This window comes from Acomys minous (genome assembly GCF_964271855.1).
Source record: "Acomys minous genome assembly, chromosome: 13".
Classification (NCBI taxonomy): Eukaryota; Metazoa; Chordata; class Mammalia; order Rodentia; family Muridae; genus Acomys; species Acomys minous.
This window is the reverse complement of record NC_140495.1, coordinates 74,278,537-74,304,891: the sequence shown is the minus strand read 5'-3', so window position 1 is coordinate 74,304,891 and position 26,355 is coordinate 74,278,537. Positions and strand designations below refer to the sequence as shown.

General features: G+C 35.7%; 1 long non-coding RNA gene across 2 annotated transcripts in view; it reads left to right on the top strand.

Moving 5' to 3' along the window:
- LOC311581277 overlaps nucleotides 1-24,484 on the top strand; it is a 62,021-nt gene extending 37,537 nt beyond the window's left edge. For both annotated transcript variants that reach the window (XR_014773729.1, XR_014773730.1), the window contains 5 exons: nucleotides 4,997-5,163; nucleotides 5,646-5,706; nucleotides 14,679-14,867; nucleotides 21,088-21,280; nucleotides 24,194-24,484. This is a non-coding gene — a long non-coding RNA (uncharacterized lncRNA). The remainder of the gene's footprint in view (nucleotides 1-4,996; nucleotides 5,164-5,645; nucleotides 5,707-14,678; nucleotides 14,868-21,087; nucleotides 21,281-24,193) is intronic.
- The last annotated feature ends 1,871 nt before the right edge of the window (nucleotides 24,485-26,355 follow it).

The window sequence follows — 26,355 nt, the reverse complement described above, 5'->3', positions numbered from 1 at the left end:
ATGAGCATGTTAGCATAAGGTAGACATGTTAAAGTAAGGTTATGACATCTTTGAATGAAGGAGAACAATGAGAGTGGGTTCTTAAACAGAGAAGAAGAGGAAAAGGTTTCACAGAGATTATCACAAGAGATTCACTGTCTTATTCTGTTGTCCTTTAGTACATAATTACTCTGTAATTATATTTCACAGTCAATGCTGGTCTCAAGTTATTTCTACATCATTTATGCAATAAAACACTGTACTGGGCAAAGTAGGCACACAGATACATGTTTTCTCCTATATGAAATCCAGAATAAATACATAATATGCTTAATTTTGATGAAAACAAATATAAGACTCTGGTAAATGAAGGGGGTCAGAGGGAGGGTTCAAGGGACAAAGAAGGATAAGTGAGGGCAAATATATGCATAGCAAAGTGACATAAAAAGGCACAAAAAGAAATTTACTATTTGCATATTAACCTAAAATGATGATAAACAAAACACTTTCTGATTATATATATGCAAGAAAGGACAAGTACAAAAGATCTCCCTCAATAGTATATTTTGTTAAAGTTTAACTAAAAATCAACAATTCCTAATTTTCTATTATCTAAAGCAATTTTGCATTAATGGTTTCTAGTTATTCAAGGACTAAGAATCATGTAATGTTTCTTAATATATTATGAGGCATTGGGTAGAGATATATTATTTTCCTTGAATTTAAAATATTTTTCACATAATATATCATGTTAACAGATTCCCTTTCCTATATTCTGGCAACTTCTGCCCACCTCGTCTGATATCTTAATCTACTCCTTTTCTGTCTAATTAGAAAACAAACATTCTTCTAGGGGCTGATGAAAATAAAATAAAATGAAACAAGGTAAAACCATAACTCACAAATCAGAATTACATAAAACAAAACAATTAGAAGGGAAGAGCCTAAGAGAAGGCAAAAGAAACAAAGACCTGCTTGTTCACGATCAGACATCCCATAAAAACACTAAGCTGGAAGCCATAATATATACTCAAAGGACCTATAGAGTAATATATATAATATGTTATACACATACCTGTATATATTATATACATATGTATTATATATATAATACATACAATATATATGCATTTCCATATATATTGTACCAAAGATGCCAGTGAGTTCATTTTCTCTTGACTATCTATCTGTTCCTAGACATACAGCCTACCCTTAAGAGTAAGTTATTTTCTAAGAGAGACAACCTTGGAAGAAACTAAATTTTAATTTGCAGTGGATCCATCGGATATTGCTTTCTGGATTAGGGAATAAGGGTTTTGTCCACTCCTTTCAGCTGCAGGACTACAACTGTTGCAGACCCATCCAGGTCCCGTGTATGCTGCCTCAGTCTGCACCAGTTCACACATGTGTCAATCCTGTTGATTTCTTGTTTTCTTGATGTCCTGTCTTTCCTCTGATTTTATTCTATTTCCAAGGGTTCCCTGAGGCATGAGGAGGATATAATTTGATGGCGGCGTCTTATTTAAAACTAGGTGATTCAAGGTCTCTCACTCTGTGTAATACAGAAACTCACAGCACTCTCTGGTATGGATCTCAATACTTGTTTCCATCTGCTAGAGAGGAAATGTACCTGATGATTTTGAGCAAGGCCCCCAACTATGCCATTAACAGTCATTTTTATACTTTGCTCTTTTATTTGAACAGTAGTTATGGATTTCCCTTAGGTCCATGGCTATCTAGTCTCAGGTTCTTGATCTTTTAAGAAGTGCTCAGTATAACTTCCATCTTGTAAATGGGTTCAAATATGGGCTGGTTACTATCACAAACTTTATGTCACCATTGCACTAGCATATCTCACAGACAGGATACCATTATAGATTCAAGGTTTTGTGGCCAGGGTGATGTTTCCATTTATCTTTTGGAGGTACCCAAGAGCGTAGTACAACAGCTCAGTTTGTCATGTTTAATGAGTTGTATAGGTATTATTGTCAGCAATGGTATCTTGTTGTCAGTTTGTCAAGAGCTACCTCTTTGTCAACTTCCAGGCAGTTTGGATATTCCCACTAGATCTGCTTAGCCAACAAATCAATTAGATGTAACCCAACCCCAGTACTTGAAGCTTTATTTGGTGAAAAGAGATATTCAATTGAGACTCTATCTCCCGCATTAGTTGGCAACTTCATTTTGATCACCTTTATATTTCAATATATATTAAGATGCTTCTATTCTAATAAGTTTCCATTTCATTTGGCCCTGAAAGTTAGTTATCTCTCACATTCCTTCCCCCTTACCCTGCTCTTCACACTTCATTTCCACTTTATCCACTTTTTCCAGTTGTTCCACCTGCATCCATAACTACCTATTCTATTTCCCTTGCCTAGGGATAACGTTCTGTCCCAACTTCACTCTTTGCTCTATACCTAATCTCTGTGGTTTTACAATTTGAAGCCTGATGTCTTAGTTAGGTTTAGCATTGTTGTGATGAGAAACCATCACCAAAGCAACTTGAGGAGGAGCCATACACTTCCACATCACTGTTCTGCACCTAAGGAAATAAGGACAAGAACTCAAATAGGGCAGAGACCTAGAGGCAAAAGCTGCTGCAGAGGCCATGGAGGGATGTGGCTCACTGGCTTGATAATCACAGCTTTATCATCATGGTTTCTCATAGAACTCACAGTGGACTGAGCCCTCTCCCATCAGTCACTAATTAAGAAAATGCCGTATGGTGTGATGTTACGGAGGCATTGAATTGAGGTTCCTTCCTTTCAGATAACTGCAGCTTGTGACAAGTTGATATAAATCTCCCCATCATATTTTTTTATCATTGATCTTACAGCTAGTATCTACATATAAGCATATGCATGTGCTAGTATTTGTCTTTCTGGATCTGGGTTACTACACCCAAGATAATTTCTCTAGTTTCACCTATTTATCTGCAAATTTCCTGATTTTATTATTTTTCATAGTTCCTTATCCATTCATTTGTTAACAGATATATCTAGGGTGTTTCCAATTTTTGACTACTGTGCATAGAGAATCAATGAACATGCTTAAGCAAGTGTTTCTGTGGTGGGATAAAGCATCCATTGGGTATATGCCCAACAGTAGTATAGCTGCATTTGAAGTAGATCAAGTCCCACCTTCTCCGCATGTGCCACACTGACTTCCATAGGGCTATACAAGTTTATACTCCCAGCAGTGCTGGGAGTGCATATTCCCTTGACTCTACATTCTTGCCAGCATGAGTTGTCATTTACTTTACTGATCTTAGTCATTCTGACGGTTGTAAGATGAAATCTCAAAGAAGTTTTGATTTGCACTTCCATTATGTCTAAGTATGTTAAACATTTGTTCAATTGTTTTTCCCAATTTGAGTTTTTGGTTTTTGAGAAGTCTCTGTTAATATCTGTATCCCATTTTTAAATTTAGTTTTTTGAGTTCTATATATATTGTGCAAAGTAGGCCTCTATTGGATGTGTAGTTGATAAAATGATAAAAATTCAAAACATTGAATAAAGAAACCAAAGAGGATATCAGAAGCTGCAACGATCTCTCACAGTCATGAATCTGTAGGATTAATAAAGTAAAAAATGGCTCTCCTGCCCGTTAATAATTCAAACCCAATTGTTCATATATATTAAAGAACAACCAACATCTTATAAAAACATGAAACAACCCATGATAGTTAAAACAATGCTGAATAATAAAAGAACTACTGGAGGTTTCATCATATGTAGTTTCAAGTTTTATTACAAAGGAAAATAGTATAATATTAAAAAGAGAAGGAGAGAGAGAGGAAAAGAGAAAGAAGTATTCTTTTAACATAAGCACAAATTAGAAATGTTTTGTTTTCAAAATATATAGAATATTTTGTGTGTTCCTAAATTACATAGATTTATTATCATAAAAATGGCCCAGTGATATCATTTTCTTCCATGTCTAGCAGGTGTCCTTTCCACATAAAAGCACTAGTACTAAATAGTGAAACTGTCAAATGTGTCTATACAGTAGTTTAACCTAGTGTTTTCACTGGTGAAGTAAAGTATTTGTCATTATGACAAGCTTACAGGATAGTGCTTGGTATTATGTTACCTGGAACTTAAGCATGATCTTTATTATATAATGAGTTAAAGCCAGTGATTTTACAATGGCTAAGCCTTATAGAACATTTCTACAAAGTTAATCCAATGATACTTATTCAGCTTTATATATTGAATGATACATGTACAATGTTGAGAAATGATGAAACACAGTAAATACTAAGCAATATGTAGTTTGTGAAAACAGCACAATATGGAAAGTTTACTATAATATCCTTTAAGTTTAATTGTTTCAATTTTTAAAAATATATTTAATGAGAACTATTTCTAAAACATCTATTACTTTCTTTTTGTTGTTGTTGGGTTTTGTTGTTGTTGTTGTTTTTTGTTTTTTTGTTTTGTTTTGTTTTGTTTTTTTTGAGACAGGGTCTCTCTGTGTTAGCCTTGGCTGTCCTGTACTCACTTTGTAGACCAGGCTGGCCTCGAACTCACAGCGATCCACCTGCCTCTGCCTCCGAGTGCTGGGATTAAAGGAGTGCGCCACCACGCCCGGCTCTATTACTGTCTTTTAGACATTTAATGATTACCATATTAAATATACACAACCTAAAGAAGTTTAAAAGAGACGAGTTTTGTCTTGACTTATTAAAACTGAGAAACTAGAAATAAAATGTTGTAAGGAATAGGAGAGCCAATGATACACACATTATAACTAAGTTTAATTTTAAAACTTCAAAGGGCGTATTATTAACATATAAGCTATATAAATACTTCTAACTAGTAGATAACTCAAAATTATTTAGATTTGTATTACTTCTCAATACTCAAAACCATATTGGTAATCTTTATAATTAATATTATTTTCCCATCTCAGATAACTCAGAATACACATAATAGCAGAGGAATGAAACATTATGTTTTCTAAAGCCTTGTCATTTGTTTTTAATATGTTTTCTTCTCCCACACTATACTAGAGTTGAAGTGATTTCTTCTGGTTATAGATTTCAAATACCTTCCATGAGTCTGAAGATAGAAAATTATGCAGACAATAGAACTCAAAGTCCACTCCTCTTGTTTTACTCAAAGGATAAATTTCACAATTGTATTATTATAAGCAACTGAAAATGATTTTTAAAATATGGTAAGTCTTTTCTATTTTTAAAGACATAAATTTCATAGTAATTCTTACAAGAGAGACCCCTAGGAGCATATATGCATGCTAAATTTTCATCAACAATAATACTGATGTCAGCTACCTGGTGTACCTGCATTGACTAACACGTTTTGCTATTGATCAATGGTGGTATTACAATAGAGACACTCATTCTGACTTCTCCAAATATTGAAAAGGTGAAAGAAAGTTTTAAAAAAAAAATTGAGAGTGCTGCTTATTTACTTAGCATCACACAGAGTTTGTGGAATCTTGAGATGCATAAAATACAAGTTAGATGTATTCAAGTATAAAATACTACTTGGCTTGGAACTGTAACTCTGTAATCATTTTTTTTTATTCCTCTTGTACATATACAGAAAAGATTCACAACACAAAACCCTGTCTTTTTATAGAAAAGCATGGCATCAACAAACATCAAATAGTCACAGAGCTTTTCAATATTTTCACAGAAATATGTTGAGTGATTTCTTGATATATTGAATAAGGACCATCTTGACTGACACATCAAAGGTAAGGAAAGAAATCTCAGAGTGCAATGCATTTAGAAGGAAAGAAATTAAATGGATGGAAGTACCAATAAGTTTATATTCCATAGTTTACCCAAAGTGAATGATCTTCCCAAGCAGAAAAGGGCAGCCGAGAATCTTCTTACCATGCTGGCCAAGCGAATGACACAGAGGTACTAAAAAGCAAAATGAAACACATTTTCAAGAAACGCTTCTCAATATCTTCAAAGGACAGGCGTTAAAATAAAACTCGGCTCTTTCCAGAAGACAAATTTCACCTGATTTTTGCTTACTAGACGCTGAGAATATTTTCAAACGAAGAGTGTAGCCGAGGCCATAAAGAGGAGATTTCAAGGGTCATTTTCCAGGATTTTTCTTAACCTAAAAGTTATTTTTTTCTCCCATTTCACAGAGACTTCTACCATGAATTTTCACCTGAACAACACTATAAATATTTTAATCATAGATGTCTCTAAAACTGAAACTCAGAGACTAATACATTTTGTTAAGAAAACAATGTTAAAGGATAAATTATCTCCACTCTTCATCTTGATTTATGCTCAACCCTTTTTGTATTCAAGCTCCCTGGGTAAAAGTGTCATGGTAAGTCATGTGCAGAAGCAGCATGATGGCAAGCCCAAGAGACTTGAACTTCATCCAAAAGAATATGTCACACCTTCTAGTTAACCTACTGATTCTTCAGTGGAGTTAATGCCACACAGTCTGTCTATACTATCACATATGTAAGCATATCCTTTCAGTTTCTTATTATGCTAGCCAGTACAGTTCTTCTTTGGTGCTACTTTTCAGTATGCCTCTGTCAGATGCTTTTCTAATCAGATCTAGAGTTTATTCCCTTACACTGCTCCCATCATTGGCTTACTCAGTCAAAATTTGCTCACACTAAACATTTCACAGAAAGACAAAACACTCAAATATAGTAAAGATAGGCATCTATTGTAAACACATAGAAAACAAAAATTTAATGTTTAATTCCTGTGTAATAATGACAATGACATAATATAAATACCAATTTATTTCTGAAAAGAGGCTCTTTCAGAAAAATCAATGTTTATGGACCCTCACCAAGCTAATTTTATGATCTAACAAACAGAAATGATATATTATCATGCTTTATTAATTTTTAAACATTAAACAATCAGAGAGACAGATTGACTATGCAAGGAGAGTTCTGACACACATTGGGATTCATATACTTGGCCAAAGTATCCACAAATCCAGGCTTGATTTGTGTCTCAAAATAAAATAAAAGAAGAAGAAAGATTTCCTTTAAGTGCACATGTTATACACACAGTGAAGAGAGTTGAATTGGTTGGGTTTCTTGGCATTTCAGATAGCTTTACATTTTATTTAATATTCTCTATAAATTGTTTTTTTCTCTAAAGCAATTCTAATATAGGGACAAATCTTAAGATCTTTATAGAAACAATGAGTAAAAAATGTCTCATAGCTCTGAAATTATAATCTGAAACACAGCTGCACACTTGCACAATTTTGACTTTCTTGCTAAACCTAGTCTGAGAATTTTCCCTAAAATATACACCTTTGTAACGTCATTGTGTGTTGATATGTGTAGTGTACGTATATGTGTAGCTAGTGTTTGCCTATGTGCATGTGTGTGGTGTGTGCATACATGTATGTATGTGTATATGTGTATGCATACAGGCATGTTTTGTGTGTGTCTGTATATATAATTCGGAGGACATAGGTAAGCTTTTTTACTTCACCTTTATGTTAAATAATCAGACTTTCATGTTTGAAACTCTAGAGTAAAACAAGGCATGCTTTCTGCTGGAGAAATCTTTATTTTTGCATCTCAGTTACATTGCTAACATTCAACTCTCCAATCACAGCACACGTTTCTGTCTCCCCCTTTTCTCCTCCTTCACCTTCTTTTCCTTCTCCTCCTCCTCCTTCTTTTCCTTCTTCCTCCTCCTCTTCCTCCAGTGGTATTCTCAAACTGTTTTTCTCACCCCTATAGGAAAATTTATTTACAAGGATTTGGATCTGGTCTATGAAATCTTGTCTATTGTAGATGACATAATCTTATAGTTTTTCTAAGCTCCCTAATATTTCTGAAAGTCTGGAATGCAGATGCTATTATCATTGATGTGCTTAACTATGTGCTCTTGGTTGTCAATAAGTGGCTTCCTTAGGATTCCTGAAAACTATGCCCCCTGTCTGAGTAAGAACACTCAGTGCTCCATTGATAGGAAACCATATTTCCTCTGTATTTTCATCTACTCATTGTCATAATTTCAATGTAAGACTGAATTTAATGTATCATCCTTAAACACAGCATCAAATTCTCATTTACTGGGGTCCCATTGAACTGAAAAGATGCTATATAGAAAAGAACATTTTCATTTAGAAAAATGTAGGAGCCCACAGGTTTGGAAAATATTTTTTTACCAGCTACACGTCCAATAGAGGTCTAATATCAAAGAACTCAAGAAAATAAATAACCTAAATAAGAAAATGCAGGGTAAAAATCACAAGGAAATATTATGGAAGCTGTGTGCTACCAGGCAAGCTCAGATTCTTCCCTTTGGAAAGGTAACCACCATATGTTAGAATCATGTTGACTTACTACTGCCTGATTCTTCTGCTGCAATAAAGTTACCGTAGTCCCTCAAAAAATGGAGCAAAGATATAGAGAGTTCTCAGTAGAGGAAAGTTAAATGACTGCAGAACATCTTAATAAAATGTTAAGTATCAGTCATTTGGGAAGTGAAAATCAAACCTACTTTAATATCTTACACCTGTCAGAAAGGCTAACATTAACAAAACAAGTGACAACTCACGCTGGCAAGGATGTGGAGTAATGGAAACACTCATCCATTGCTGGTGGAAGTGCAAAGTTGTACCATCATTGTGGAAATCAGTGTGGTGGTTTCCCATGAACATGAGAATCAATTAACCTCAAGATCCAGCTACACCACTCTTGGACATATACCCAAAGGATGCTTCATCCTATCACAGAGAAACTTACTCAACTGTATTCACAGTAACCAGACATTGGAAACTTGGAAATAAAAAAATAGCCAGAGATAGAAGGCTAGGAGGTATGGAGGCTGAGGCTGTGATGTATTATATGACAGGAGGAAAAAAAAACAAATATTACTAATATATACAGTCAAAGAAAGGTAAATAAAATAAAACACACACACACACACAAATAAAATTCAGAGGGAAATGGGTTGAAGTAGACGTTACTCTGAATGAAATAACCTTAGACCCACAGTGAGAAATATGGTATGTATTCACTTGTATGTGAATTTTAGCTGTAAAATTGTGGTGTCCAATTCTTAGACCCACAGAAGTTAGGTAAAGAACAAGTGACTGGGTGGCAGTGGAGGGGCAAATAGATACCTCATGGGAAAGGGAAATACAATAGTCTTGCATGGTTGGGGACTATATTGGAATGGATCAACTGGAGAGGATTATGAAAGGAGGGAATGATAGAAGAAATAAGGAGGAAGACAGCCAAAATTGAGGGGCAAGCGAGGGGTGTTATGGAAACTTAATTCAGTAGAAGCTTTTTAAAATATATAAATTGAAGTGATATAAATGAAGTCGCCAAATAATAGGGGAAACTAAGCCACAATTGGACATATTTATCTCCAATGGTATCTCTAGTAACAGGACTGGGTTACATCTAATTGAAATGTTGGCCAAAGGGATGTCTTGAGAACGCCAAACAACAGGCTATAGGATGCTCTTCAAACCACCTACACCATTCATTGAGTATGAAATGGTTGCGCTTCTGCCCACATAGAACCTTCACCCTCTGCACACTACCAGAGGAAAAATGTAAACTCCAACCCCCATCCACCAACCTTTGATCTATAATCGTGTCCTACCTGCAAGCTAGTCTAGTACAATGGTGGCACAGAATTTGTAAGAGTAACTGAAAAGCTTACTCCTGTACCATAAGGGCACAAATGCAAAGACCCATAGCCAGACATTATAGAGAGAGTCAGAGACCTGGAACACCAAATCCTAAATGTGAGATCTCCCTCAAATACCTCCACTCAGAGACCAAGGAACCTTCTTGAATGTGGAGGCAGAAAGAATATAAGAGCCTGAGGGGGTGGAGGCCACCCCAAGAAAACAAGGTCCTCTAAATCATCAAGACTGAAGAATATTTGACCTCACAGATGAAGGCAGCATACACAGAACCTGCATGAGTGTATAGTAGATGGGGTAAAGCTGAAAGAAGTGGACACATGGCCCATCCTAAGCCAGAAGTAATCTCCAATTAATTACCACTTGCAAATGAAAATTTAGTTTCCTTCGAAATCATCTCACTAAGGAAACAAATTGTGCATGCCCAGGAGTAGATACCAACAGAAAATTAACTCAACAGTATCTTTGGAGATTCTTTGTCTTACAGTATAGAGTCAGGTTTTTTCCTTTTATATGAAAAAAATATTAGTATTTATTATTTTATTGTTATTATACATTTTTACTCTCTGTTTACCCTACCAGTCCTTTGTGTATATAGTATGGCTTCCAATTTAGTATTACATTGGATTCCTGAGTGTGTAAACAAGTGGGTCTTGGTTTCTTGTGCTTTCTCTTGGGCTTTTTCTTGTTTGTTTTATCCAATTCTGATGTGTTAAAATTTAGCTTGTCTCATTATGATTTATATATTTTATTGTCTTATTATCATTTAGAAGCCTGTTTGTTTCATGATAAGAGACAGAAAAGGGCTAATCTGGATTGTAGGGGAATTGGGAGAAGATTGGAGGGAGTGGAGGGAGGGGAAAGCATAATCAGGATATATTATGTGAAAAAAAAAGTCTTTTTTTGTTTTCAATTAAAGTGGAGGAGAAAACACTTCTCGTCCATCTCCTCGTTCCCTGTGCTTATCAATACTTTGCTTCCTCTTGGTTCTAATTGATCCTTCTGGCCTTGCTCTTTAGCAGTAGGATGTGAGTGATGGAGAAAAGTGATAGCATATTATGATAAAAATTCTTAATTTTAATATTCTAATCTATGACCTGTAAAAAATAGTTTTTTATATCACAGCAAGTGGAGCTTTTTCAACCTGCTAATTTCAGTACTGAAGGACACATAGTTTGAATTTCCCTGTAAAAAAAAAACTTACCAGCATATAAAATCTATAAAGCTAATCAAATATACAAGCACACAGACATGTATGCATGTGCATGGCTATCATTCATCTGTATATGCTTCAAAGGCTGCCCTAGTAATGTGCATTGACTTCTAGAGTAATAGGCATAAACTTGAGTAAACGAAATTTCAAGCCATAATCCTAATGAGCAGATAAAGATGTATCAGCAGGATCCAAGAACCTCTGGGCATCCAGCAAATTGGCCATATGCTAATTTCACTCTCATGACTCTTTCAAAAACTAAATTGTAGCTGGACTGAGAAGTACTTGTATTGTGCTATGGCAAGACTAGTAAATCTGCTTTCTAGACCTCAGAGGCAGGAAGACTTTCTAACATTTCCAGTAATCGTAAGTCTATTAAGATGCTGTACAGACCATCAAGTCAGGTAGCTAACCACTGGGAGCTATTTTCCAATGCCATTCTATTCATTTTACAGAACTTCAGTAAAGAAACACAGAGCTTTAGACAGCAACAATAATTATTTCTAACACAGAGCCTCAAACTGTATGTACTTCAAAACAGTTCCTTTTGGTTATCCCAATGATAATTTTCTCTAGGGCATAAATTTTTATTAAGGTTCTATTGAGGAGAAAGGAGACAGAGAGGATAAGGACTGAAGCCAGGACACTTTCATTCAAATTACGCGTACTGAACAGTTACTAGGTATGAAAAGTGATAGTCAAGGCAAACCTAGTCTTTCAATGCCATTGTTCACGTGGCCACAAATAAGCAAATCCTTAGTATAAAACACTGAGTGAAAATACTACAAGAATAATTTCTCAAGCCACTCAGAAACCGAGAGAGGAGTATGAAAGCCTACCAAAAGCCTTTAAGCAAATGGCGTTAGAGTTAGATACGACGAGATGTTCAAGGACTTGAGAAGAAACGCAAAAGAACAACATTCTAGGCAGAAGAGCATTTTCTTCATAAGCTTTTGCCCTTGGAAGACATGAGGTCAGCAGGTGTTTTGATGTTGATCTTCAAAGCACTCTGGAATGTGGAAAATAAGTTTATTTTGCTCTTAAAGGATCCAGGTTGGGACTCTTTGTGATAGTATTGTAAATGGGTACACAATAATAGGCACTGTAGGCCCTGGGAGAAGCACAACTTATTAGCGAAAAGCTGTAGCCTATCTGGAATGGAAACATCCATGCCATAGGAAGATTGTTTTAGTGACTATAACTTTGTTGTTGTTGTTTGAAGCTGTGCCTGGGCCTAAGAAGATTCCTTGGGTGGCGTTGGGGGCTCAGGAGGCAGGTAGTGATGGAGAGTTGAAAGTGGATTAAGCACGGAGACCCCTAGAGTTCAATTAGGGTTCCCTAGGGTGTATTTGGAAGATTCGTGGGAGTCTCAGCATTGAATCAATCTGGATGCACCCCACTGGGCCCAAAGGATTTCACTCCAGAGCCATCTGTCAATCAATTTCCTTCCCCCAGTAGCAGGATGCAGAAGAAAATAATTGGATGCCCATAGGGGGTTACCTTCTAAAACATCACTGTTGATAAACATCAATTTCTTAGATAGTAATAAGGATCAAAAGTAATCAGACTACAAGCGAACCAGATGGGAGTAAATCCTGGAGGAGTTCACAGTATTGCACCTCGCGAGTGTGCACCGCATGAGAATAACTGCTACTCGCTTTTCCAACGGCAGTTCCTGCCTTGTGTGATTATTTCTATCCCCTACACCTGCTTAGCCACGTACAGATGTATCTTCCACAATCATTGTATTTGCTTAAGTCTCCTTTCCAAGAATTAGGTTTAGAAAGTTCTTTCTCCAAAATCAACACTTCAAGCAGTTGTCTTTACAAATATGTGAAAGGCTTTTCTTCATTGTTGATAAGTGCTTTCCCCCCAAATCTTCTAAACTGCAGTGAATGTAAAACTGCACATCACTTTCACTGAATTCTTCTCAATGTATAAAAGCACACCTTCCCTTTGTTTTGCACCAGATAAATAATCGTTTTCACTGAAATGTCAAGGGTTGACAAAGGTCAGCTTCTCGTTTTTATTTTTACAGGTATTATAAAATACAGTAACGGTATGAAAGTGTGACCAGCTCATGGTACAGCTTCATTTTGCCACTGGAATTTAGTTTTTCTTCAGTAAACTGGAAGATTCTTTTTAAATGTAGATGGTGTGTTTGATGGAGGGGAGATACTGTGTGTGCGTGTGTTCGTTAGTAGTGTGTGTGTGTGTGTGTGTGTATGTGTGTCTGTGTGTGTGCGTGCATCGTGCAGATCCACACAGTGGATCTACGCAAGTGAGAGGACAACTTTTACAAGTTCGTTTTCACCTTCCAGCATGTTGAGAGGTGGCCTTTCCTGTGTTTGCCATGCTGAGTCCTCCGGCGTAGTGAACCCTGACTTTACTATTCAGGGCCTTTCTCTCTGATTTCACTGTAGGATCACTGGCATGTGTTGCTTTCATCCAGTGTTTGTTTCTCCTTTTGCCTTTATCATCTTATCTGGGTTCAAGTGATCAAACTCAGGTGCCCAGGCTTCAGGGTCAAGTTCTTTCTCTACTGAATAATCTCACCTGCACACCATTCTTCATTATAAAATTGTATAAATAATGTCAGTTTTTAGTATTTTTCTGTTTATTTGCTTGCATTGTGTTGTATAGTTAGTTAAGAATTTCTCTGAGACAATAGTCAATCTATGTTTTGAGACTATATTAAAACTGTAACCTATGTTCAATTCCTATCATCACACAAAAAATTTTTTAATTTAATTTTGTTATTACATAAAGTGTGTATGTAATTGAAATATGAATGTACTTAAATGAGTTTACTTAATATTTCCTTCTAAAAGCCACTTTTACTGTTTTAATTTAGAAACAAAATATGCCTTTAGTCTGAGGGGAAAATATTCTTTTCATTAATAAAAAGACATATTTTACCACATACTTCAATCCCCTTCTAAATGCATAAGAAATAAGGTCATTTTAATCAAAATTATTTAAGATCATCGAACTTTTCTAGGGGTTTAATTTTATGGAATATATTAAGTCATCAAGTGGAACCTGCATCTAGGTGCTGGTAAGAAAAGCCTGGGACTTCTCAAGTGTGTTAGAACTTTGTTTCAACCTTATAAAAAACAAAGCTTGGACAGTCAGACTCTTAGACACTGAAAGGAGTTACCAACTACCTCATCCAGTCGTAAACATTCCCAAATACAGGTGTATCTTCTTTCATTTTTTTCAAGATAGATTAAGGTGGGATGTAAATATCACAAAAGATGCATTCAAGCTTAAGTAGTCCCTTCTAAAGAACCATTCCAAAATCATACCCAACTACTTAGTTTATATCTTCTGGTTTAAAATGGGCTTGCATCCCTATTGCTAGCCATAAGAATGACTCTGGAATACATTATTTTAAGATATTTAAGACATTCTCCACAATTGAGTGGAGAGTGGGGTATGACTTTCACCTGTACTCTGGTGCCTCATATTTGACCATGTTCCCTGGATGGGGAGCCCTGGTGGCACTCAGAGAAAGGATAGCAGGTTACCAAGAAGAGACTTGATACTCTATGAGCATATACAGGGGGAGGAGGTCTGCCTCCGTCATAGTCATAGGGGAGGGGAGTAAGGGGAAAATGGGAGGAAGGGAAGAATGGAAGGATACAAGGGATGGGATAACCATTGAGATGTAATGTGAATAAATTAATAAAATTTTTAAAAAAGATATTGAAGTTGTCATGCTAGAAGAATTTTATAGTATAAATAACCCCACCCAAAGATGAATATATGATAGATAACTAAATTATCCTCATTTTGTGCCACTCCTTCTATGTTTGCACTTAAATCGATAGCTCGTCACTCATTTATAAGTGAAGATAACAAGAAAGATGGAGCAGCAGGTGACACAAAACCTGACATGAGTTTGACCGTGTGACTCACGTGATGAAAGCACAGAACAAACTCCTGAGAGCTGTCTTAGGCCTTCTACATATGCTGAATAACTTGTGGATTCCTGCCCAGCAGTAAATAAATACATAAATGTAAATATTTGTTTGCAAATGAATAAATAATGTTTTAGTGTGGAGACAATGTTGGCTCGGACCAGCACTCAAAAATTATGAAAAATTTCAGCAAAATATATAAAGTGTTTGAAAATACAAATATACTTAAAGTGAATTAAAAACTGCACAGTGTATACACATACTGAATATTAACAAAAATCCCATTAAGATATAAAACCTTTATGTTTTTATGAATCTGTTCATAAAATAAAAATAGATTTTAAAATGGGCCAAAATGAAAACTTACCATAGGAACAAAAATCACTCACCTAAGTCTTGTGTATTGCGCTAGAGTAATAAAATAATTAAAGCGTGTGAGTGTGGTTAGACAGACCTGAATTTTAAATCTTATAACTTTGACAAGATATTTAACTTGTGCTCTCAGTCTTTCCACTGCAATGTATGGCAATTCCTCAGCTAAAACATAAGGTTGCTACAAGCATTATGTAACTTCAGCTGTGCAACACACCACCCCGTTGCCTGGCATAAAAGGAGGCTTAAATGCAGATTAGTTTTTATATTTCAGTATGATGAAATTTGAAACTTACAGCTCAGCTATGTAAAAATACAGAAAGGGCATTCTCCTTGTACAACTCAAGCTCAGCCTTGGTAATTTCACTGCAGTATTCTCAGATTGTCCTCTATATTTCCATGCATTTGTGATACAACCAAGCTTTGACCTTGGAACAGAAGATAGCGGCTGAGTGATGCTGACACACGCCCTCGCGGTACACAGAGAGTGGAGCACTATCAGAAGGGTACAGAGAGGAGTTCAGCGGGGTAGCCCTACAAGATCGCCTCACACAGAAACACTGTCTTCACTTAGGAGTAGACAAACCCAGACCCCCCCCCATTCACATAATTCCCTTATCTCACATGCAAAGGAGGATGTAAAATATTTTTATCGTATTTTTTTATTATATAGCAGTTTTTGAATCTTTAAAATATGTATCTGGAATTCATGGTTGCTGATAACCAGACATTCCAAGATGTAAATTAAAGATCATCACCAGTGATTGACCCTGGAAAACTGGGGGAAAACAGCGCAGCGCAGGTTCCTATATGAAGGAATTGCAGTGTACTCACGTTGGACTCAAAAAGTCACTGTGGTGTTAAATAAGAAAAAATACGTTTGCAACAGGGATGTCCCCTAGGGTCAGTGTGACTTTGAAGGTCATTAGCAAGACCAGAATCACTCACAAATACCTCATCAGCACACTGCCATAGAGGAGTTATGCTACGGGCTAGGAGCAGGAAGAATTATTCGTTTCCCTAGAGCTGCTTGTATACATGTGTTTGGAGGAAGTGGTAAGGGGGCCTGAAAACTGCATACTCACTCCATGTTACTTATTACAGAAATAAGAAAATCTGAAACTTTTACTCCAGTGATATATACATTTAGAATTCTGATTTTCCTATCACATTAACAGATGCATTTATTTCTTCCAATTCGGGCATTTTTCTTGCGGAGAAAACACACTCCAAAAGCTGGAGATCTTGAGCATTAGTTTTTGTAATTCCAAGTCATACAAAGCTTTGTCAGGATGTTTTTTTTTCAAGTAAAGTTTTAAATACCAGGATGGTCTCTTATTATTATTATTTTTTTATTCCAGCATTTGATATTCTGAGGTAGGAGAATTGCAATGAGTTTGAAGCCAGCCTGGGATGCTACTACTAGTTTTATTTAATAAGACGCTCTCATCCAAAGCAACTCAGTGTTGAAAAGTGTTCACTTGGCTTGCATTTCTAGGTCGTAGTCTATCTCTGAGAGGAGAGTTAGGGAAGAACTTGAAACAGAGCTAGGGAGAAATCCTGTTTGCACAGTCTGTCTTTCTTATACAGCCCCTGATCACTTCCCCAAGAAATGATGCCACCCACAGTGAGCTGGGCTTTTCGCTATCAATTAAGATGATAAATACAGTTCCTCACAGACATGCCCACAGGCAAGGCTAATCTGAGTAAGCCCTCAATTGAGATTTCCTTTTCTCTTGATTCTAGACTATATCAATCAAATCCACAGCCCAAACAAAAAATTGCTACTCAGTGAATTTAAGGCCAGCCTGGGCTACAATTCATTGCATTGTACATGCAATGGCTATAGCCTTGCATTAACAGGAAAAATAAAAATAAGAAAATATTAAATCAGTTAAGAAGTGTTATTAGAGATTATGCACATTGCTGAAGAAAATGACAAAAATAAATACAAGATAATTTATTTGAGAAAGTGGACTTGTAGAGAGAACCTGTTTGAATGTGAAAAGTTCTAGAAGCCCACACCTTTAGTGAATGTTCTGGAGTTACTACTGCATGTGATATAAGCATTTTGATACATGTCAGATGTATTTATCTGTAAACATCCTTTTCCGTTTCTATTCTGTCAAATTAATTCCATTACCAACCCTGAGAGAACTTGCAGGAGAACCTGTGACCAACGCCTAACATGCTGCTGCTTCTTAGTCATTTCTTCATGAATTGATGGCTCTTGTTATGCTACTGTGTTATTTTCCTTCTTAAACAATGACAACAGATGCATTGTTAAGGCTCTTTTTTTTTTTTTTTTGTCCATCCAACACTTAACCCCAACTCTCACATCGAAATTACTACCCTCTTTTTTGTTAGTTTTAAAAATTCAAAATTTTCACTTTCACAATCCTAAATGGAAGAACTGACTCCTCTAAATGTCAGAATTCTAACTTGTCCCATTGACTGACCATGCTATGCTATGAGCTCCCCTCTTGGGAACCTGGAAAGCACAGCATATCTGCTTGCTGGGTTTTGACTAGCAAGTTTTATTTCCCCGAGGTTGGGGTGGGGTTGTTCTATTTTCTTTTTCTTTTTCAGGAAAATTGATTTTTTTACCTATAAATTGAATTCTGATTTTTATTCACACACATTCCTCCCAAATCATCCCCACCTCCCAACCCATTAAAATCGACACCCTTTCTTATTAGAAAACATACAAACAATTATAAATATACAGAAACACACACACATACACACACACTTACACAAATAGACACCCCTTACACAAAATTGAAAGCTATGATATATAAGAAAAATATCAGAAAGTTAAGAAAAATGTCCAGGCAAAGTATTATGAGGTTAAGACAAAACCCTCCAAAAATATTGTTAAGGTTGTTTTGTATTATTTATCTATAGTGTGGGGCTTGCGGCCTGCCCTTATGTCTGGTTTGTAAGTCCAGTGAGAGTCTGTTGAAGAAATCTAATTTTTCTTTGACAAATGGTTGTCAATTGGAGATAGCTTCTAGTTAAAGGATGTGAGCAGTGCCTGTTTCCCCTCTCAGAGCTGGGACCTCATCTGACCTGGGTCTTTACAGAGCCTGTGCATGCTGCCTAGCTGATGTCTAAGCCTTTTCTTTCATGGAACTGATGCTTAGGAAGCACTTGGCTATATCCTTAAACTTGTGGATCAATTTATACCTTTATATCCCTTTTGTAAATAATATAAGTTGTACTTAATATCTACTGGCAGAATACAAATTAGTATAATGAGCTATTTTAAATTATAAGGTAGTCAGAGAAGAGCCTAGCTGTATGGCCTATGTATTTGTGTAATATTTATTGAATCTCATGAGGCATTATTCCAAGAGCTAAGGGAAAACCCCCTGAAACTTAATGGTGTACTACCACACACATAACTCACTTCTCATGGGAAAAGGGTATCTCCATGGGGAATGACTACAGTTGTGGGCATTTTATAAATCTAAAGTTGTTTATGGCTTTGTCACAATCCAGAAAAGCTCATTAAACATTGAAACTCTCAATTACTTTGCTTTTTAAAGCCAAATTGCCTATAATTGTTTCCAACAAGGTATTGCTTTACTCAGAGGCCTTATTAATAGGTGCTACATCTATAACATGCTGATGGTGTGATTATGCATATACCTCCCACAGAGACAACACGAAGATAAAGATGTTAAAGTATTAGGAAATAAATGCCCCGGCCAGAACTGACAATGTTGACTAAACCTAAGATATGGCCCACATTGAAGAGCTGTTTGTTATGCGTGAACCTAATAAATTTCTATGAGAAAGTTTTCAAGAAATTTTTTAAAATGTTCAAAGCTTTCAGGAAATCAATAAAAGTCCTGTGTAAAAGCAAAAGCTAAGGGTAGAAAAGAGCTAAAATTCACTGCCTTACAACTGAAGAAGGGAAAGATACAAACAAAGATTTAGTGAAATTTTTCATATGGTAGTATGGTTGTCAAATGTTCAATGACACTTTTGTTTCAGCCATTTATATGAAACCTCAAAATTACTGAGAGAAATATTTATACCATCCAGAAAACTAGATTTGTGTTACACTACATGGCCTCAGCAAAATTTCATATATGTATCAAGAATAAAAAGTCCTTTTAAAGAAAACCATAATTCAGGCACAGAACATAAGAGATAAGACAGAGGATAGCTTTATAAGCCTACAGTTGTGTTTGAAGTTTACCTTGGTAATAAATACTTCTAAAGATTCCTTGGCACAATAAATTACATGAGCACAGAACACGCATTATTTTTGTTGGAAGAACATTTTAGATTCAAAAATTATATGAATAAGGGCTTAAAATATACTTTAGGTGTGGAGCTTTTGCCTAGTGTGGAAAACACCTTGTTTCTAGCAACACAGAAAATATTAAAAAATTAAATGTGGTGTTCTGCACCTGTAGTTCGAAGAATAATGCAAGAGAGTAGGGAGTTTGAGAGCATCTCAAGCTATATAGTGACCTCAGAACCATCCTGGTATATTTAAAGATATGTCTCAATAAGCAAGCAAGCAGACAAAAACTAAAACACAGCAAAAATCTAAATATGGCCCAAAGGTAGAGCAGTTGGATGATGCCGCACATGTAGAGAAAACAGTCTTATTTAAGCTGTAGCAAAAGCTTCAATCCTCTGGCTTGGTAGGAAAGTACTGGTGGCATAGAAAATTTGCATGGCAGAAAGTATTCATTCTTTGCTTACTTCCTGCTTGATCAATACCTACCAATTATATTAAGAGACAGCATAATGCATTGCATTGTTACTCAACAACTGATCTTCAGAATAGTCTCTTTATCACCTAGGAGCATAAACTAAGCCTGGAGCTCAGACCCGTTCAACTAGACTCTATATTCAACAAGGTGTGAGTGTGGCATTGTACATTAACCTGAGTTCCACTGATCTTTCTACCAACTTAATGGGTGATCTCAGAGAATATGAGAAATATTTCTTTGCCTTGTTTTCCTCCTCTGAACAATGAAGAAATCAAAATAAAATCAGCAACCCTACTCTAAAAACCTGAAATCAAAATCTTCTAAATGCCTAAGTTTTGTGTACTGATATGTTGCTATTTTGTTAGAAAATCTCACACTTGATCATTTTATTGTTGTTCTGGGAGGCCCCTGTGCCTTCCAAAACAATATAAGTTATTGCTACTGGTCCTGTTTGTCCACCGGAACTAAAGGCTACAAAACTCTATTGTTAATGACATCACATACTTCAGTCACAAGTCATAGAGAAATCAAGTTGGAAATGAGCTGGAAGCTTCTTTCCTGCTGGCTAGTTGTCATAGCTCTGGATGATGTTATGCAGGCTGCTGGAAGAAAAAAAAATATCAACAACCTCACTCATCTGTGGACTCTGCATGCTACACTGCTGACCTCTCAGGCAACTTATGTCCACAGATAGAATATTGGTAGGACTGGTATGGGACAAATAATGCTTTTCTGTTGAATTGATGCACCCTCCACAAGATGGAATTCATCTCTAATACTCTAAGCCTAGTTAAAAAAATGGTTAAGTAAGTGGTAGCCCATCCTCAGAAAGCTGACCCTGTTGCTTCACTAAAGTATGTCTATCAAGCTGCCTAGATTCACATCCATAACTTAGTGATGCTCTGAGCTTTGCAAGGGAGATATTTTTCTGCAGTAGGTTACTTCTTTCTGCAGTAGTCACTACATAGACTCTTTAAAAAATAGTTTTAATGTCAACTTACCACAAAATAAAATCACATGAGTGTAGAGCTTTTCCCTGAAGAATTGTCATGGCTGCCTTGATTAATGTGGGAAGGCCTACACAGTCGTGGGTAGCATCTACTGTTAGCACCTCAAGTAAAAGTGATTTGACAGAAAGAAAATGATCAATTTGTTCACTCACTTATTCCTCCAACCAAAGTTGCCATTGTTTCTTATTTTTTCTCCATTAGCATAAGACAATTTCTTCTCGGTCTAAGGGCTAGTGGCTCTCAGGGAACTGACTGTGCTTCCTGAGCAAACTTGAGAGTACTGAGATACCTAAACTTCTGGACTGAGTTACTATTGGTGGCCATACCTCTGTGAGGTCATTGTTGAAACACTTAGCCTCAAGGAACAATTAACTACGTCATTCTCAGATCTCAGGTATGAGTTTTCTATTACTTTTTAAAGCTTACTTTGTATGTGTGTGTATTTTAAAAGGCAACTTAAAATAGGGGGAGACCTGGTGGCACTCAGAGGAAGGACAGCAGGTTACCAAGAAGAGACTTGATAACCTATGAGCATATACAGGGGGAGGTAATCCCCCTCAGGGACAGTCACAGGGGAGGGGAATAATAGGAAAATGGGAGGGAGGGAAGAATGGGAAGATACAAGGGATGGGATAACCATTGAGATGTAACAAGAATAAATTAATAATGGAGAAAAAATTAATAAAAAATTAATAAAAAAAAATATATATATATATTAGAGAGGGGGGAGAGAGAGACAGAGATAAAGAGAGACAGAGAATGCACAAAGGGTGGAGGGAGAATAAATCTGTTCTCCTAGGGAACACTAACTAAAGGGGAATCATAACTGGCCAAAGTGATGAGACTAGGTGAATGTTGAGTGTTGGAAGCTTGTTTGTATTCAAATCACTTTCTCCACTGTTATATGAATCAGGATCTCCTGACTTGGAAATGGTGCTCTCATAGTTGGAGAAGACTTTGGACCTCAATTAATTTAACTGAAATAACTAGAGAGGGTTAATGGATGCATACTTGCACACCATTTTCTTCAGTCTTATATCATCAAGTATCCTCTGCATAGGAAATAGTGTTACCCACACTTGGAAGGTCTTTTCAATTCTATTAACATAATCAAGATATGGCTTTGGATGAACTTGGTATAGATAGTCCTTTATTGAGACTCACTTCATGGATCATTCTAAATTGTATTAAGTTGAGAATTAAAACTAACCATAGCAATTTGTAGACATCTGTTGAATTTTATTTTAAGCATAATTTACATTGAAGAAGATAAAGTTCTTGATTTTTCTGGTCTACAAATTTTCTACATTACACAAATGTTCTGTCACATTTTGGTTAAAATAAAAACATGTTGTTTCTTTGAAATCCATTTCTCGGAAGACAATCTAAGAAATTGAGAAAGAAAACCTACCCATAACAAAAGATGTATACATAGATTTTTTTCCATCTTATTTTACTATAAATCTCATTTAAAATTGACTCAGTAATGGAACACTATAAAGAAGTAGTATTTTCACTTTTCATAAATAATGAATCAAAGAATAAGAAATTATTCTCATATGATTTTTCTTAAGTTCAACTTGCTCAAAAGAAAGTAAATTAAAAGATAGAACTGTTTGAAAAATAAGACAACTCACTGGGTAATTCAGAAGCTTACTGACTGGCTTACCCATTGAAAGGAAAGTGCTAAATTAATTTGGGTTCTGTAATAAAACTAATTTAAATATTGTTTGTATTCATCCATGTAAAAATCATTAAAAATGTAGAGAAAGAAAAGATAAAACATGCTTGAACAATTGGATCTATTCAGTTAAAAGAGGCTATTTGGAACAAATGTGCATTAAACATAAAATAATAAGTTTAAAGAGTCTGAAATTTAAAAATCAAAAGGTTAAATATTGTTTGAAAATGAATGGCTCTTTCATGAATAAACAAGAGATAACTACTGAATCTCTAAAAAATATGAAGAGAAATTTAAGTGTGCTTGTATAACAGGTGATATGAGTTTAGTCATCAAAGAAACCACCAACTAGCTTTGATTCTGGGCTAAAAAAGGGAAGGGGTGAATTATTTTTTTTAGTTTTGCATATAGATCTTTTAAACTTCCTATCCCTGCACACGGTGCTGAGATGCTAGTACTACTCAAATATATGTACACAAATACAGCAGGATATTATGTGATAATCATTTTACCATGTATATATGTACCAAAACATAGTTTATATAGTTGAAACATATGCCATCCAAATAAATTTAGAATACTATTTTGGCAGCACTCCATTATAGGACACATGTGTAGGTTAATTGTAGAACCAATTTTTAGAGCAAATTTAGTAAAAACATGTTTTATTGTTCCTGAGGCATATAATAGTTAGAAAGGGTCATTGTTTTTATTCATTCTTTCAAAATTACATAATATTTACAATGTACTTTTATCATATTTTACCCTTCCATTATCTCATCCTGTCTACCTCTACCCATACTAAATTTCTTCTTCCCAAGAAATCCTCCTTTACTTTCTTTGTGTGGTCCACTACATGAATTGGATTGCCTGCCAAGTATGTGTTGTGTGTGTGGCTGTGGGGAGTTACTTGAGCAAAGGTAATCTATTACTGGCTATGCCACTGTGGAATATGAGCCTTTCTCTCTCAGTACCATTAAGTACCTACACTTCTGAAGAAGGTATGGAGTGTCATAAGCATCTCCTCCATCCATGACCAAGTGTTGGTTGGGTCAGAATGTTCATCTTTGTGGCATAGAAAACTGATCAATAAGGTAAAACATTAGATACAATGAAAATAGCATTTTGACATAGTTCATAACCATGATACTTTAGATTAATATACTTTCCTCCTATCTCAAAATAAGGGAGTTAAATGTACAAAGTTATCTAGAAATGTATAATAAAAATCTTCAGAGCAAAAGTATTGTGAATTGACCATCATATTTAAGGTTTTCATATTTGATGTTACTGAATAATAAAAGTTGATTTTAAAATTTATTTTCTGCAGTGTTGTTTTAATATGCTGAATATATTTGTAAATGGATAAAAATAGACTTGTTCATTAAGAATCAGTATACACATTTTGATTTATTTCAAATCATAAAAATAATGTTGATTTTCTTTTTAAAATGTATAATTAGAATGTTGTTGATATAATTAATGATATAAGCTTAGAAATATATACAGTTGTGTGACCAGCTCTTAAATTTCACTTACTTGTATACTATTTATGCAGAAGAAATTCATTAACAAGTAGAAAACCGAATGGTTTCTTGAAGTTACTAATATTGTTTATTATTTTAGTCATTTTTAGGTTAAACTAAATGAACAAATAATTTATCTGATGGGATCTAATGAGAAGATCAAGGTGGGTTCTCCAACATCAATGGTCATTGAAGTCTCACAAAAGTCTTATAGTAATATTAAATATTGATTAAAAGTGATAAGCTATGCTCACAACCAAAATTTACCATTTTCATAAAGGCACTAAGGGAGCAAAGAAGCACAGGGCCAGTTTCTGCAGGGAGAAGGCCTCAGGTTAGGGACACAGTGTGTTTGCAGAAGCTAGAGAGGAGAAGAGCAGAAGAGCAGCAGTGGAGGAAGCAAAAAACAGTCCTAGGAATTGATGAAGCTGTCTCTAGAGGAGGGACCAAATCACCGTGAAGACTTTGGGACATCCAATGAGTAACATGGAATGCCACATGTTTCTTAGGAATAGTATTATGGTCTACATGTTCCCTGACAGAGAAAGGACCCTAGAGCATCACAGTGGAACAGAGAGCATTGCAGCCATCTAATGTGTGAATTCAGCTAGCCCCAAGGTGGCAGTGCCAGGAGCAGGAAAACATCTTCGGACTATGGATATGTTTTAAAGCTGGATGCCAAAAAAAAAACTGAGTGATAGACTGGATGTGTTGGATTCATCATTTATAAAACAATAACTATAATATTGTAAGCCTACTCCTTTTAGGTCCTTGTTTGTTGACATTGATTTTTTTATAAGTAATAACTACCTTTTATAGCTTTCCTGCTAAAATGAAATGATTGCTATGACTCAATAACTGAAAAAAAAATGTCAGTTCATGAAATAGTCATCTCCCAAATGAAAACTAAGGACACAAGCATGAAAAAGGGACAACAACAAGTACAAGGAGAGTGGACAACACAAATTGAAAGCCAGTTCAAGCCAAGTTTAGTTTAACAAGAATCACTATTATAAAGAAGAGTAATTTTCTATAATTTCTTCTTTTGAATCAGTTGGCTTCATTTTCCTGTATATTCTCTTCTCGCCTTCTATTGGGGTTTCTCCATATGCCTTCTGGGGATGATACAAAGATATTTATTTCTAGAATTTCTTTGCTTAATGAGGTTTCTAATTTTTATAGCTTATTCCTCTTTTACCTGTCCGACAAACCCTGGTTTTAAATCCCTCTTCCATAATTATCTTTCACAAGTGGTCCAGAGAGCAATGCTTATTTATTAAACTACTTGAAAATGTCGCTTTTTTTTTTTTTTACCATTTGTTATAATTTGATATCCTGAGAAGTTTATACAGTGTTATATACTAAGCTTTATGCAGTGTTTTCTTATGGACCCTAACTAGGCTACAATACACCTAAAGTCTTTCTCTAATATATTTGATTTGGGGAATTAAGTATCTATATTTGTATTTTTATCACCTTTTAAGTTGAAATATTGAGAAAAAATTAATAAATCAGAAGAGCAGTGCAAGCTTCATATCTGGCTGGTTTGTTATCACTACACTGTGTTGACCCAGCTACTCTGGCCTAGAGAACATCTCAAAGTACATGGCAGTGCTTTGTGTCTGAATTGCCTCATTACATGCTTTTACTCATCTCCTTATATCCCTAGAACTCATCCAATCTCTCAATCGTGTGTTTATTTGACTGCTTTGCAGGATCCTCCCTTACTGAGCTTTTTCTGTCATGCACCAACCTATAGAGTTATTCAATGGAAAAAAGTGATGACCAGAAGATAAGCGAACCATATGTGGTTAAAACAAAACAAAACAAAACAAAAAAGACAGTAAGTTGCACACAGGAAGGACCCAGTTATACAATGACATTTTTTCCTATCTTACTTCTGACCACTTTAGCACTGTGTTGGCCTTTTCTTAATGTTTAGTTTTAAATAAATCTGTCAGCCAAAAGCAAACCATCCTTCTTATAATTTAGCCAAAGTTGAAATCTTGCAGCGACATGACATTCTTAAATTTCATGAGAGGCAAGCTACATTCTTCCAGAAGATGTGGCTCAGTTGCCCTTCTCAACAATCAGTGTATGAGAGAAAGCGTAGAACAAATGGGAAAAACAACAGCAGAAAACTAAAAGGGAGTGGAAGAAAATGAAGTGATAGAGGCTGGAGTAATAGTTCCCTAAAATCCAGGAGCTAGATGAGCTAAAAGGCAGTGTGTGAGTCCACATCGCAGTGCGTGGGTCATTAAG